Below are 13,812 nucleotides of genomic sequence, written 5' to 3' on the forward strand. Positions count from 1 at the left end.
TATTGTGTTACTCAGTAGAGGATATTGCGCTTCTCAGTGTAGGAGATTGCACTTCTCAGTGTATAGCATTGTGCTTCTCAGTAAAGGGTATTGTACTCCTCAGTGTAGGGTATTGTGCTCCTCAGTAGAGGGTATTGTGCTCCTCAGTAGAGGGTATTGTGCTCCTCAGTAGAGGATATTGCGCTTCTCAGTAAAGGATATTGCACTTCTCAGTGTAGGAGATTGCACTTCTCAGTGTATAGCATTGTGCTTCTCAGTAGTGGGTATTGTGCATCTCAGTATAGGGTATTGTGCTCCTCAGTGTAGAGCATTGCACTTCTCAATGTAGGAGAGTAGGAGACTGTGCTTCTCGGTGTAGAGCATTGTGCTTCTCAGTAGAGGGTATTGTGCTTCTCAGTGTAGGGTATTGTGCTTCTCAGTGGAGGAGATTGCGATTCTCAGTGCAGGATATTGCGTTTCTCAGTGTAGGAAATTGCGCTTCTTAGTGTAGGATATTGCACTTCTCAGTAGAAGGGATTGTGCTTCTCAAAAATGATGTTTCTCCTCCCTCCATGACAAACAACTGCAGCCACTCTCACAATATACAACGCATGTGTTATAGGACAAAAAGATGAAATAGTAGAAGGAAACTCTGAAAGAGAGAAGAGAGAAAACAAAATGTAAAACTATTTTTAAAAATTGTAATAACAGTCACAAAAATATAAATAAATATAAATATTTGGAAGTGACTAACTCAATTCTATTTACAATGACATCACCAATAGCATTATACACAATAGGAGCAGGAAGAGATTATATTATGTTTCTTGAGGCAGCGTGACATGGTAGAACCATGTATCCACACTATTTACAAACAGACATAAAAAAATAGAGAGCTTTTGCTTTTTATGATAGTGGTACCACTATTTTCCCTCTTTCATGGCTGCCTTATTTATTTTGTAAACTTTTATTTTCCAGTACAGTACGATTTAAAAGATATGCTTCCATTCTTTTTGTTTTTCCTTCTTTAGTTTGAAACAAACAGGAAAGGAGAACTTTGCAATCTACTTGGAACTTTCATCTGAGGATAAAGAGATAGAATATAGAGGTGTTACATGCCTGAAAACATCAGTGAAACAAAATGACAGCAATGTATATCTGACAGCCATGTATACATAACTGTGCTACCCATAAGCTTGTTCAGAAGACAAGTGTTCCTCCAGAATTATGTTCCAACTGTCCTTGCTCTTTTCTCCTGTTACCATGTCTGTATGTCATAATACATCATACTTGCCAACTCTCCCAGAAAGTCCGGGAGACTCCTCAAAATTCTGGTCAGTTTTACCGGGCTCCCGCGAGAGCATCCCAGAACTCCCTTGTCAAAATGACGCGATACACTGAGAATCGTGCCATCTTGCGCCCCCCCCCCCCCCCCCCCCGCGACAAAACATAATTTTACTTGAAAAACAGTCAGTATTTAATGTATGTGCAAAACAAAATACTAATTTGCACCCCGTGCATTGTAACATGGTTATGTCCAGGAGACTGAAATAAGAAGTTTCTTTAGTTAAAATCCTTAATGAATCAGGCCCCTATTTATTAAGGCATAAACCATGTGGAAATGGCTTTTTCCACATGGTTTAAGCATTTTTAAGTTACATAGCTATCTAACAAATGCCTAACGCAGGAGATATCATAAATAACTCCAGCATTAGGCTAAGTTTCACATTAAACCGCTATATTCTCAATGGGGACTACAGTCTGGGGCAATTTAACAAGCTTCAAAAAGCCTAGCTTTTCAGAGCTTGAGCATGTTGGCTAATGCCATTTGAAGATGGTGTTAGCCGTTCTACTCTATGGGGAGAGCACTGCGGTAAAGGGATCTTTGGATCCCTCTCAGCAGCTTTCCTGCTCTCCCCTCTGGTAAAGACCACAAAATGCCAATACGCATGTGCAGTATAGAGACCGGGGCAAACCATAGTGTTGACAGGTGTGGCTGGATCACTTATAAATAACTTATTGTATAAATATATTTAAATTATTAGCACAGTGCGTCAATTTATATCAAATGCAAATGTACTGATTTTGATACTGTGTTATATTTGTGTACTAGAAATGTACTAATTTCTGATGCAGTAGCCATGGTGGAGGAAATGTGTTTGTGTAAGAAAGGAGGAAAGGAAATCCTAAATTAAGTTAATTAATTATTTTCATCTCAGAAGTGCCAAACACCTGCTTTGGCCTGAAGGCCTGATAGGGGTTCATTACCTACTAGCATGTCTTGTTAGAGAGACAGGAAACCTTATATCAATATAGACAGCAAATTTGAGGAAATCAGGTTGGTGTGAAAGTTTAACTGTGTTAGATGCAAGATTAGATTATATCCTGATGTTAAATTATGTAATGTGATATCAGAGGTTTTGGTGCCAGCTAAAATCAGGAAGGGGCTAGATTACCTCCTGCCAGGGTAAGTCTGTAAATCTGTATAAAAGGAGGACTGTTTGACCATGTAATATATGATCTACCATCTGTAACTTCTGAATGATCACCAGTACCACAAACTGGTGTGTAAAAGTCCTTGTCAGGACTCTTGAGCGATAAGCCATCACTGTTTGAAGATTCTGCCTGTGATTATTACCTGATGTATCTTGTGACCAACAGATAATAGCTTACACTCTAATCCGTTCCAAGCTGTCCTGTATTGAACCCAGCAACTCTGTTTCAACGCTCTGCCTGAAACCCAGCAGTCCTGATCCATAGTAAATGGTCAGGAGGTACCAGCTAGCCCACAACAAAGAAGCATTACAGCAGCTATATCAGCTACCCCTGAAGTACACGGTTATGGGTGCTGCAAAAGAGCCCAGTGGTGGCAGCCGAATTCTCCTACAACTATTGCGATTGGTATTCGCAGTCAGTGAGTGGTGGCAAGGTGACACCAGTAGGAGTGGTCAGTAACAGTCGGTTACTGACTGTGAGAAGAAAACCAAAATAAACTGTGCAGGAAGAACATCCCTCTGTTCCTTCTTTCCCTCTATAGACCGGGTGGCGAAGTAAGTCCATCCAGTCACAACAGGTAAGGAAAGTGATCACCTGGACAGCCTCCTATCGGATGCAAAAAAAGCAGGAGAGCTCTAAGCTTAGACAAAATTTAAAATTTTAATACAATATTTTAATATTGATAAAAACATACAACATAAATGGCATTATTTGTGGAGTTAGATCAATGCAAACTTCAGATGCAACAATACAGATTATAAATATCTCAGACACTGTATATATCACAGCTGTGTGTGAATAAACCTTTCATTGATTGAAAACATAGCATAGTGAGCATAGGATAAATATTGCAAGTGATAGAGATAATATTCATCCGTTTCTTCAGTCAGGGACCCTGCAGGTTAAGTGTTTAAACACTTAACCCAACATTGCCACTTTAAATTAACATTCATAGAAGTCGCGATGACATCAGAGTGTACGGCCGGAGAGCTGTGGAATCGGAATAAGTTGCGGTTAGCATGCTGCTCCCATCGGTGATCTGCAGCGTCGGTTTTCAGGTAAGTCTGCTTATTTACATCTCTTTTTTACTAAATTCGTTATTTAGTTGTAGCTGTCCTCGCTGTCTGAATTCAGCCCATCGTTTACGCGTACCCAACCCATCCAGTGGTGTGCTTCAAAAATCTCCTGGTAGCAAGTAAAGAGATAATCCTGGGGTTTTAGAATACACCAAGCTCCAAACTTCACCATGTATGCCGCCCATAACCTGTCGCCTTTGTCAGCTGTCAAGAAGCTGTTTCATCAGAGGTATCAGTATTGTTTTTCTGTTGTCCTATCGGATGCGTTGTTTCGGGAAGATTTTTTCATGCATGGAGCTGAAAAGTTATCAGTCGTCATTGTGATGACATTGCTACTTCAACTCAAAATAAATTACTGTTGCTTAAGGGTTGTGAGGGGTACCTACAAAGGAGGGCCATGGGTAAACACCTCTGTGTACAAACCCTACACAGGAAAATAGCTTACAAGTAATTACAAAATCTGAATATTTTAAATTACAGAAATTGACAGGGTAACAACTGACATAGAGGTTCTAATATAGTATGAGCAAAAGGCAAAATAACACATTTCTTCCAGAGGGACCCAGATCCTGTAAAATAGAAACATGTCACTCACATTGAAAGTAGAGATGGGCAAATTTATTTGACCAATTATGAAATTCAGATGTTCGCCGTATTCTGCACCCAAGAGTACAGAATAAATGTCACCCACTGTAGAATCAGGCCAATCATAGTGCATGTAAAATAAAGCCAGTCATCAAGTTCCAATAAATATCACATGTACAGGCTAATTTAAAAAAAAAACATGCAGCCCCTTGGACAATGCACTGTACTGGGGAAAATGTCTGTGTATCTCTGTTACTGTGGCTACTAGTAGCCCAAATTACTGTACACTCATGTGTGGACTGCATAGTTAGATAACTCTATAAACAGTACTGCTGCATTGCTGCTAGTTTAATACTTTCTCTTTTAGTTCATACACATACCCTCACTACAACACACTGACTGTTGCAAAACACAACTGTTTTCTGTATTTGGTATTAGCACCATTAGCTATCTAGGTGTAGAAATACACAGACAATTCATGTCAGCTGGTGCTTTTATTAAATTCTTCATGGAAGCTGCATCTTAAAGGCTTGTGCATTGCCAAGACATGCTTACGTAAACTCCTCAGTCCAGGCCCGGCGCTCCCATTAGGCAACCTTAGGCAGTTGCCTAGGGCGCCGGGACCTGCAGGGCGCCGCTGACTAGATTTTCTAAGAGAGGGTGCCGCCGCTGTTTTTCAGTGTACGCGGCGCATCGGTGAAGTATCACACTGTCTTACAGACAGTGTGAATAAAGTTCTTTCCCGGCGCCCCCCTCCCCTTCCAGCATGCATCACTCCGCCTCTGTGTGAAGAAGGCGTGGATCAGCTAGAGAAAAGAAACAAAAGGTAAGTAAAATCTCCTTTTTTTTTTAGTGTCTTCGCGGCGGGGGGGGGGGGGGCGGAGAAATTTTGACTAGGGCGCCGTGAACCCTAGCACCGGTGCTGCCTCAGTCATTTATATAGAGAAAAGGAAATATGTCACTGAGTCCACCACAACCTCATGTCAGTGGTATTGAACACACTAATGAAATGTTTCAAACAAGGAAAGAGAAAATCAACACTCCAAATGAGTTTTGATGCAGAAGTTTGTTTTTTTCAAAAAAGGATGAAAAACCACACAATTCTGCTATATTATGTACAGGGAATGTTGGAATACCTGAACAGCTTTATAGTTCTTCCGCTCATGATCTGGTGGAATATTGGCAGAAGAAGCTTATCAGGCAGTCTAATTTATCAAAATTTGGCACTAAAAGGCTTTTCTGTCCATGTTTTAGTGTAACGTCTGAACACGTGTTTTGTGCTGTCAGTGAAATTGTAGCCGAAAAATGTGCAAATGAGTCCACAATGGAAAAAACATTTACGATTGTCATTTTTACCAAGAATGTGAGAAATTTTCTAGCTTTATTGACAGGCGAGATAGTCTGTCGCAACCTCTTTAATAAGTCACACAGTGCACGTAAAATAGCATGAAAACATGTGGTTTAGTTAAGTGACATGTGGATATATTTACGGATATACACAGTTTTATAGGTAAGTGCTAATTAGGTTCATGAGTGCTCCTACTTTTATACCCAAGAGCAAAATGAGATTTTGTTTTGCAGAACAATATTGTTTAATTCAGATAGAGGTGGAGAAAATTTAGGGCTCTATTTTTCGTGTATAATGAACTCAATTACTCTGCGTATGAACAGAACTAGACTAGACGCCACAGAACGCAGCAACTTCCAATCTATCTCCGAGTGCCAAGGACACATACTACAGCCTACAATTTCAGGGAGGGAAAGGGGAGGGGAAGGGGCGCATGCACGTCGTCAATGTACAGTAAAGGCGTGCAAAGCTTGAGCACACACAGCAGTGTCTGATTCAAGCTTTGGGTGTCTCTAAGGTACTTGTTTTTTAGTTGTATCACTTGCTCCAGCTACAGGTCTAGTCTAAGTGGTGATTACTAGTGATGAAGACTGAGTATGTATACTAGTGGAGCGGCGCAGACCTACACCTGTATTCACCACAAGTATCTTAAACTCAGCTCCTTGTTGAATCATGACGTGCGATTTAAAAGCAAAACGCACATTCGTTTTGCGTGTCTCAAAACGTGTCTTCCCACAAATGGACTTTGAGACTACTCCTGAGGTGGTGGCAGAGAATAGATATATAACTAATACTGACTTTTCTCCTAACAACAACGAATACCTTCTATATCATTAATTTGACATAGATAAACCAGCACTTCATGTGATTCATGTGATTCCCTTTACATTTTATCACATTTGTCCAAAGCTGAATCTGCATAACATTGTTGTGGCAGCTTGAACAGCTGCAATAAGTGGTTTGTGGTTGGTGTAAGATTGTAAGAAATGTAAATAACTTCATGGCTAGAGCTAAATATGTCCCATGATGCTAAACACAAAAAATGCAGAAAATGACATGTTGTCCAGTTGCTAATACTAAGCTGACCACATTATTGGACAATATGTACACACATTATAATGTGAATATGGAAAGCGCATTTGCTATATACCCATTTTTTCTATATCAAATGTTTGCTCACATACTTCTTATATTGTATATGATTATGTGGAAAAAATACAAATAACTAGCAACTAGCTGTTATATGTCTTCTCAAGAATCTACATATTAAGGGGCGTATTCAATTGTTAGCGTTAACGCTAACAAACGAGCGCTCAAAAAATCTTACCGTTAATACTCTGCCTACGTTGCGGATGACAATTAGGGACGGATTTCAGAATACACTGCAGCTCTGCTCAGCTGTGTTTCTCTTCTCCATAAAGGTGACAGATACCATCGACTCACAGTTGGAGGACTGTTTCAACCTGGAACTGAGCCCAGAGGATATCACTGAAGGCTACATAAATACAGGACTGCTATTCAGTGCCCTATGTTACAAAAAACAGAGGAGTAGCGATAACATTTCAGAAGAGGTTGGGTATAAAATTGAGATCTTGGTACTCGATCCAGAGGGCAGATATAACCTTTTGCAGGTTAACATAGATAGAGAAAAGTTTATCCTAATTAATATTTACACCCCAAATACACCTAACCATCACTTTATCTCTAGCGTTTCTCAAAATGCAGAAACACGGATGCCCATAACACAATAATACGTGGGGACTTCAATTCAATTGATAATCCGACTTTAAATAACTCCAATCCCTCATCCATCCTTCCTTGTTCCCAATGGGACAATATACATTTACTCAAGACTCAACATGCCTTATCGGACCCTTGAAGGCTGCATAATTCCTCAGATAAATCCTATTAATTTAATTCTCGTGTACACAGCACTATGTCAAAGATTGATTATATTTTGGATGCCAATCCCGTTTTCTCACATATTGTCTCGCTGCAGATCTAAAATATTGTGATAGCTGAACATGCCCCTGTTTCAATACAAGATGAATTTGAGGTCCCATATGCCTTGCTTAAGATATTGAGATTTCCTTCCTATCAATCGGAAGTTTCAGAATATTTAAATAATAAATAGCTAGACCATGTTGAGCATTGGGATGATTCAATTCTTTTTTGGAGTACATATCAAGCCACAGTGGGGACTCTCTGGAATGTAAGTCTGTGCCGTGCACTTTTTAATAAAGAGTATGACATTAGATTTACACAGCTAAAGAATAATTTATTTGCACTATCCACAATATTGCTGGATGGAATAAGACATTTGTCCTCTGAACTCTTACTTGAATACTTATGTTGACATTGCCTTTTAATCATTATTTTGGATAGGTGACCTATATTTAGGGTTTGCCTACCTATTGATAAAGACTTTATTTGGCTAGGATCCAATTTGTTATATTAAGGCTATGATTTTTTGACCTTATATAAAAGTGTTGTTATTGTGTTTTAACCAGTTTACTCATAAACATATGTTTTGATATTGCAAAGTACATACCACTTTATTTGTGCCTGGGAATCTTTTATCTGTTTTTATTGTTCTTGGGAGAGTTTCGGGAATTCACTCCCTTCTCAGTTTTTCCCTTACAGCAGCAACATATTTCACATCATATAATGAGCTGCGCTGATCATTCTACCTTTTGTTTTATTTCACTTATCTAGGCATTCAATTGCCAAACCCCTTACGTGATATGTATACCCTCAATATGAGAAGGGTGGTCAAGTTGACAATCAAAGCAATGTCTAGTTGGAAACATCTTATGCTCTCCTGTCTGGGCTGCACCAATTTAATCAAGATGATTGTATTCCCCAAATTTTAAAACAAGCTACAAACGCTGTCTATCTTATTATCTGCAAATGATGAACAGCTACTGAATAAAAAAATTAAGAATTGTATTTGGCAATCTAAATGGCCCAGGATTGGACTTTTAAAGCTTCAGCAGAGCACATCAGTTGGGGCACCAATTTCCCTAACTTAAAATTATATGGCTATGCGGGAACCCTATGCTACCTTAGACATTGGTTGCATGCTGGTAATACCTATGTTAACTAGGATTTAGAACAGTTGTTTCTGTCAAATATGCACCTGACTGCCTTTCTTCATCTTCATAAATAAGTATATGATAATTTTAGATATCCCACTTTTGATGACGCTCTGAAAGTCTTGGCTCTTCGTTCTTCATAAATTCAATCTTCACAGTCACCACTCCATACATTTACCTTTTTTAAATAATCCAGACTTTCAGTCTGGACAGGCTTCTTACCTGTTTAATTATCGGAGATCGAAGGGTATTATCTGTATCAAATCTTTGGTCATTGCTTCTTCACAAACTTCTCTTACGATAGCTCAGATATTGGATAAATTTGAACTACCGCGCACACATACGTTTGCAATTTTCCAGGCCCGGCATTTTGTAAATACTGTTCTGGATTCTTTATGTCCGGCTGATTGGAACAATGACCTTGATTTGTTATTGGATAAACCCTATCTCTGGAAGGAATGCTATTTCGACACATAAACTCTTGAGAAAATCCTTTACTCATAACATATCAGGATTATCCCATTGGTTAACTGTTTTTCCTAATACCTCAATAGATATAATTTTCAAAACTATGACTTATTCTCTTACTACTCTCTCTTCCAGTATGTATAGAGAAATGTTTTACAATATTTTCCATAGGGGAAATCTCTCTCTATACCACAGGTTTATTATAGGCATCACCGAGTCCAGTGGATGTCCTAAATGTCATGCTAGTGATGCTTCCCTCTATCATTGTATGTGGGAGTGTCCAAATATTACACTTTTTTGGAGGCATATCCACAAATATGCTTCTGATTAGCTACTGAATTTTGTAAATCCTCTGACTTCAGAGGGGACAGTTTTGGTTTTCACCCCTGCGTTGTTTAAAATGACTAAGAGTAGTAGAAAACTATTGTTAATCATCTCAGCAGCTGCTAGAAAAAGAATACTGCAGGTGTGGATTCAGGAATCCCTGCCAACCTTATCTATCTTTAAGACTAAATTGCTTTACATCTTCCAGATGGATTGGATTGAATCTTCTTTCCTTAAAGAAAGATGGATCAAAAACTTTTTCTGATATGGGAGAGATATATTGATGCCCTGTCTAGCTCTATCAAACAACAGACCCAATATTGCTGTAAGTCTACTCCATGGTACAAAACTAGTCTCTTGGTGGACGACCCTTTGATTGCCTTTCATGATGACTAGCTCTTAAATTAATCTAACATCCCCACTCTGATTTCTTTGCATTACCTGAGACCCTGGTTACAAAAAGGCCTTACTTGGAGTGTTTTGTTTTTGAGTATGTTGGAGGCCTACAGGTCTTGGTAACCATCTTATAGAAATACCTGCATGAGATCTGGCCGCACCTGGAACCTAAAATGTGATTACTACTCCCTACACAATGTATGTCCACTCTATGTAAACAATCGTGTATCGATATATCTTGCTGGTACTGATTTGGTTGTTTAATATCGGTTTGCTATATATTGATACTTTTTACTTTCTTTTTTATTATATGGATGTTTGAGAGCGAAATATATTTCTATTTAAACTGATATTTGACGTATAATGTTTGTAAAATGCCCATATTTGCTTCAATAAAAAACATATATATATAAAAAAAAATGTTACAATGTACAAGTGAAATAAACACAGTTCTTACTCTCATAACTTAATTAAGACATGATGGAATTCTGATCAAGTAGTAATTTAGATGAGATAAATGCTGAAATGTTGAATGTAATCAAAACCACGATCAAATGCTTAATTCAGTAGATGGGAGGTGGTCAAAAAGTGGTAGCACATGGTGTTTTATTAGCTTATCCATTATGCACATTCCAATCTGTGCCTGGAATCCCCTAAGGGTCATGCAAAGCATTTGAACAGTAGTATCTCCCAATCTGTACTCATGTACCAGAAAAATGTAGCATATGGCAATCATCATTATCATCAGTTCTTTATATAGCACCACAAATTCTGTAGTGCCTGACATAATCATACAGTAGGCATAGTCAAAGGTGTGAGAGAACAATTGCGCATAATAGATGCACGCATGTAATTAACAGAACAAATCACATAGCATACTAAACAAATTCAGAATAACACATGGTACCAACTGTCCCGAATTAGGTGGGACGTTCCCTATTTGTGGGATCTGTACCACTGTCATGTTTTGTCCCGCACTGGCCAGAATGTTGGGAGGTACATCCACTGCTGCTCTGCATAGCTGAGAGGGTATTTTGTGGATAGGTAAGGAAGTTAAAGGGCAGCTAGGCACTGCCATATGGAGTTTATCCACACCTGCATTGGGACACAGACACTTTCCCATGATGACGCAGACAACACCCCCTTTTATCAATGGTCCCACTTTGAGGGACTCCAGTGCTAGGAGGTATGAATAACAGAGGAAATAAGAGGTAGACGAATAGTGGGCATAAATGAGATACATGAGGTAGAGAGAACCCTGCCTGCAAATAAGTACATGTAATTAAAACATGCACAGTAAATGCACTTTATCTATTACAGATGCATGGTGCATGCTGCACATCTGTAAAGACTGTTCCTGAAATTTCTATAAGTGTGGAACACTTTTACCCTTGCATCTTTTCACTGTTCCACATATTACTATTACTAGTGTTATTACTATTGTTATTATTAGGAGTAGTGAGTAGTCAGTAGGGGTGATAGAGGTGGTATGCTTTGATGAAGAAATGGACTTTGAGAGCATGTATGAAGTCTTGGAAGTAGGTGGAAAGCCTGACTGGGAGAGGAAGTGAGTTCCAAAGGTGAAGCACCACAGGAGAAGTCTTGGAGGTGGGAGTACAAGCAGGTAATGAGTGAGGAAGAGATGTGACTGTTGTTTATAGAATGGAGATGGCTGGGGGGTTGTGGAGGGAGATAAGGCTGGAGATGTAGGGAGGGTGAAGATTGGTTGAGGGCTTTGTAAATGAGGGTAAGGAGCTTGAATTGGGCTCAATAGTGTATATACATATACAATAGTGGATGTACACATACTCATTTTGTGACTTGATAATTAGATAGATAGATAGAAATAGACTCTAATTTGTTCCAATGTATTTATAACCAAGATTCCCTAAGTAATAAAAGCTTCGGGAAATCCACAGTGTTCAGATAAATGCTTAAACGTGGGTTCACAAATGAAGACCAAGTTAGAGGGGGCTGAGGAACCTTTGCGAAACCTCTTTGCGCTGCTGTGCAATTGTGCTGGTCCTAATCAAAACAAGATGACATAGTTATAGGAGAAAGAAAAACAGGAAGGAGAAATTAAAGAAATCTAGAGGAAGGATTACTTATTACTTATTTGATCCTTCTAAAATATACCATGCTCCTCTTCTTTTTTGCTTTTCCATATGGAGGTGCAGGAGCCTTTGCTTGGGATGAGGATGCTCAACTGACATCTGTAGTCCCAAAAACTTATTTTGCGGTCACACAAACATGGCTAACAAACATCGAATTGATGCAGTCATAGTACAGAGTCTGGCTGAGTGGAACACATCCGAAGCCATTACATGCCTGCCTACTCATACTGCTAACAGGAGGAAACTAGAAAAAAACAAGGGGAATATTTAGAAAATGTATAAAATTTAACTTATCTCTAGAAGCAACCATTGCTGCCTTGGTAGTAGGCACTTCTGTAAAGGATAAGGCACCGCTATGCAGAAGCATGTAAGCTCCATGAGAAAACCAAAGGATGTCTGGGTAAACGTTAAGTATTTATTTTGTCTTATAATGTTTGTGAAATGGGACTGGTCAGGGATATAGGGCTGTATATATTGTCATGAGCTGTACTTTATCTTATGGTAGTGAGTAGTTATTTCTAAGAATAGGTAAGTATGTCTTAGACATAGTGATATTTCATTTGAAATTTAATTTGCTAGAAAAAAAGGTGCTTGACAATCATTGCGAGCATTTACTTTTTTTCCACAGTACCTTCCAAACTACATCCTGTTTTGCAGTAATTTTTTAATAGGCGTGATGACTTTGTGGTCTGGGAAAATTTCAGTTTTTGATATGCTGTGTGCTAGCTAAAATTGCTGGACATCCTTAGTCTGGGATATGAAAAAGCCCTGTTTACTGTACACATAATATTTGTCTATTTGTAGACTCTGTCTTTAGGTCCCCCAAAACCTGTATGTCAAGTCCAAATAATTTACCAATCTCAGCAATATATTTTTTTGATCCTTCAACTAAGAACAATATAAAAGGCAATTGTAAATATAATAAAAAAATAAAGTTAATAAAAAAATAGTTAATAAAAGTTAATAAAAAAATAAAGCAAAGAAATGTTAAAAAACCTGCAAGTCATTTAAGGTTTACAAATGCTTGAAAAAGTTTGATTAAAAAATAAACAAACCAGCTAACAATATTTCCTTAAATTCAACACACATTGATAGAGTACTTAGAATGACTGTTTACAATTGTTATTTCAAAGATTTGATTAAGGTAATACAAAGTGAAAGTTGCTACTATATATTATGTGGCTCACTTGGCAAAATTGGACTGTCCCATTAAAGTTACCAGGTGATCTATCAATGGTCCACAAATCATCATTGGCTTTCTGGTATTACTTAATTAGGACAACAATGTGAAAGAACGCTAGTTTTACTTGTAGGCCCTTGATACTCATGTTTGTCCCTACACGCTTCAGCAATCGTTGAATTACAAGTTAGAGATTCAGCAACAGCTGCAAAGCTTCAGGTTGCCTATGACTATTTTATAGCTGATTCATCTCATGCTATCTGCTTGTTCACATGTGTTAGGACAACAAATAACATACTGATATAATCCTCTGTAAAAGAGTATTTGAATCATTGCCCAAAACAGCTGCTTCAAGACTAGATTGACCAGACTGCAAAAGAAGACTTTGAAGTTTGGTTAAGAGCATTCTTGATTGCACAAACATTGGTATTGAAACCTGATCCTTACGTGCATGTACAAATATCTATATACATATCTATATACATATAATATATCTCTGACACAGAAAACTCTGTTAGTATTACTGTGTTACAGAGCTTATACTTAAAAGTTACAGGAGCCTGCAATTAATTACCCTAGCTTGGTCCACTCCCCTTCCACAAACTCATTCCTTTGCATCAGTGCAACTTGTGTAACTTGTTCCTAAGTATCTACTTATATATTGCCATTAATCTCACGCACTCTCACTTACCTATTCCTTGTATACTTTCCTGCTAGCGCTATTCCATCTAGACCCCCTCTTCCTAACTGG

General features: G+C 38.4%; 1 long non-coding RNA gene across 1 annotated transcript in view; it reads left to right on the forward strand.

Moving 5' to 3' along the window:
* The window catches only part of LOC142140235 (uncharacterized), a 137,449-nt gene that overhangs the window by 115,993 nt on the left and 7,644 nt on the right, over positions 1 to 13,812 (forward strand). The window lies entirely within an intron of this gene.

Source organism: Mixophyes fleayi, chromosome 2, assembly GCF_038048845.1.
Source record: "Mixophyes fleayi isolate aMixFle1 chromosome 2, aMixFle1.hap1, whole genome shotgun sequence".
Classification (NCBI taxonomy): Eukaryota; Metazoa; Chordata; class Amphibia; order Anura; family Limnodynastidae; genus Mixophyes; species Mixophyes fleayi.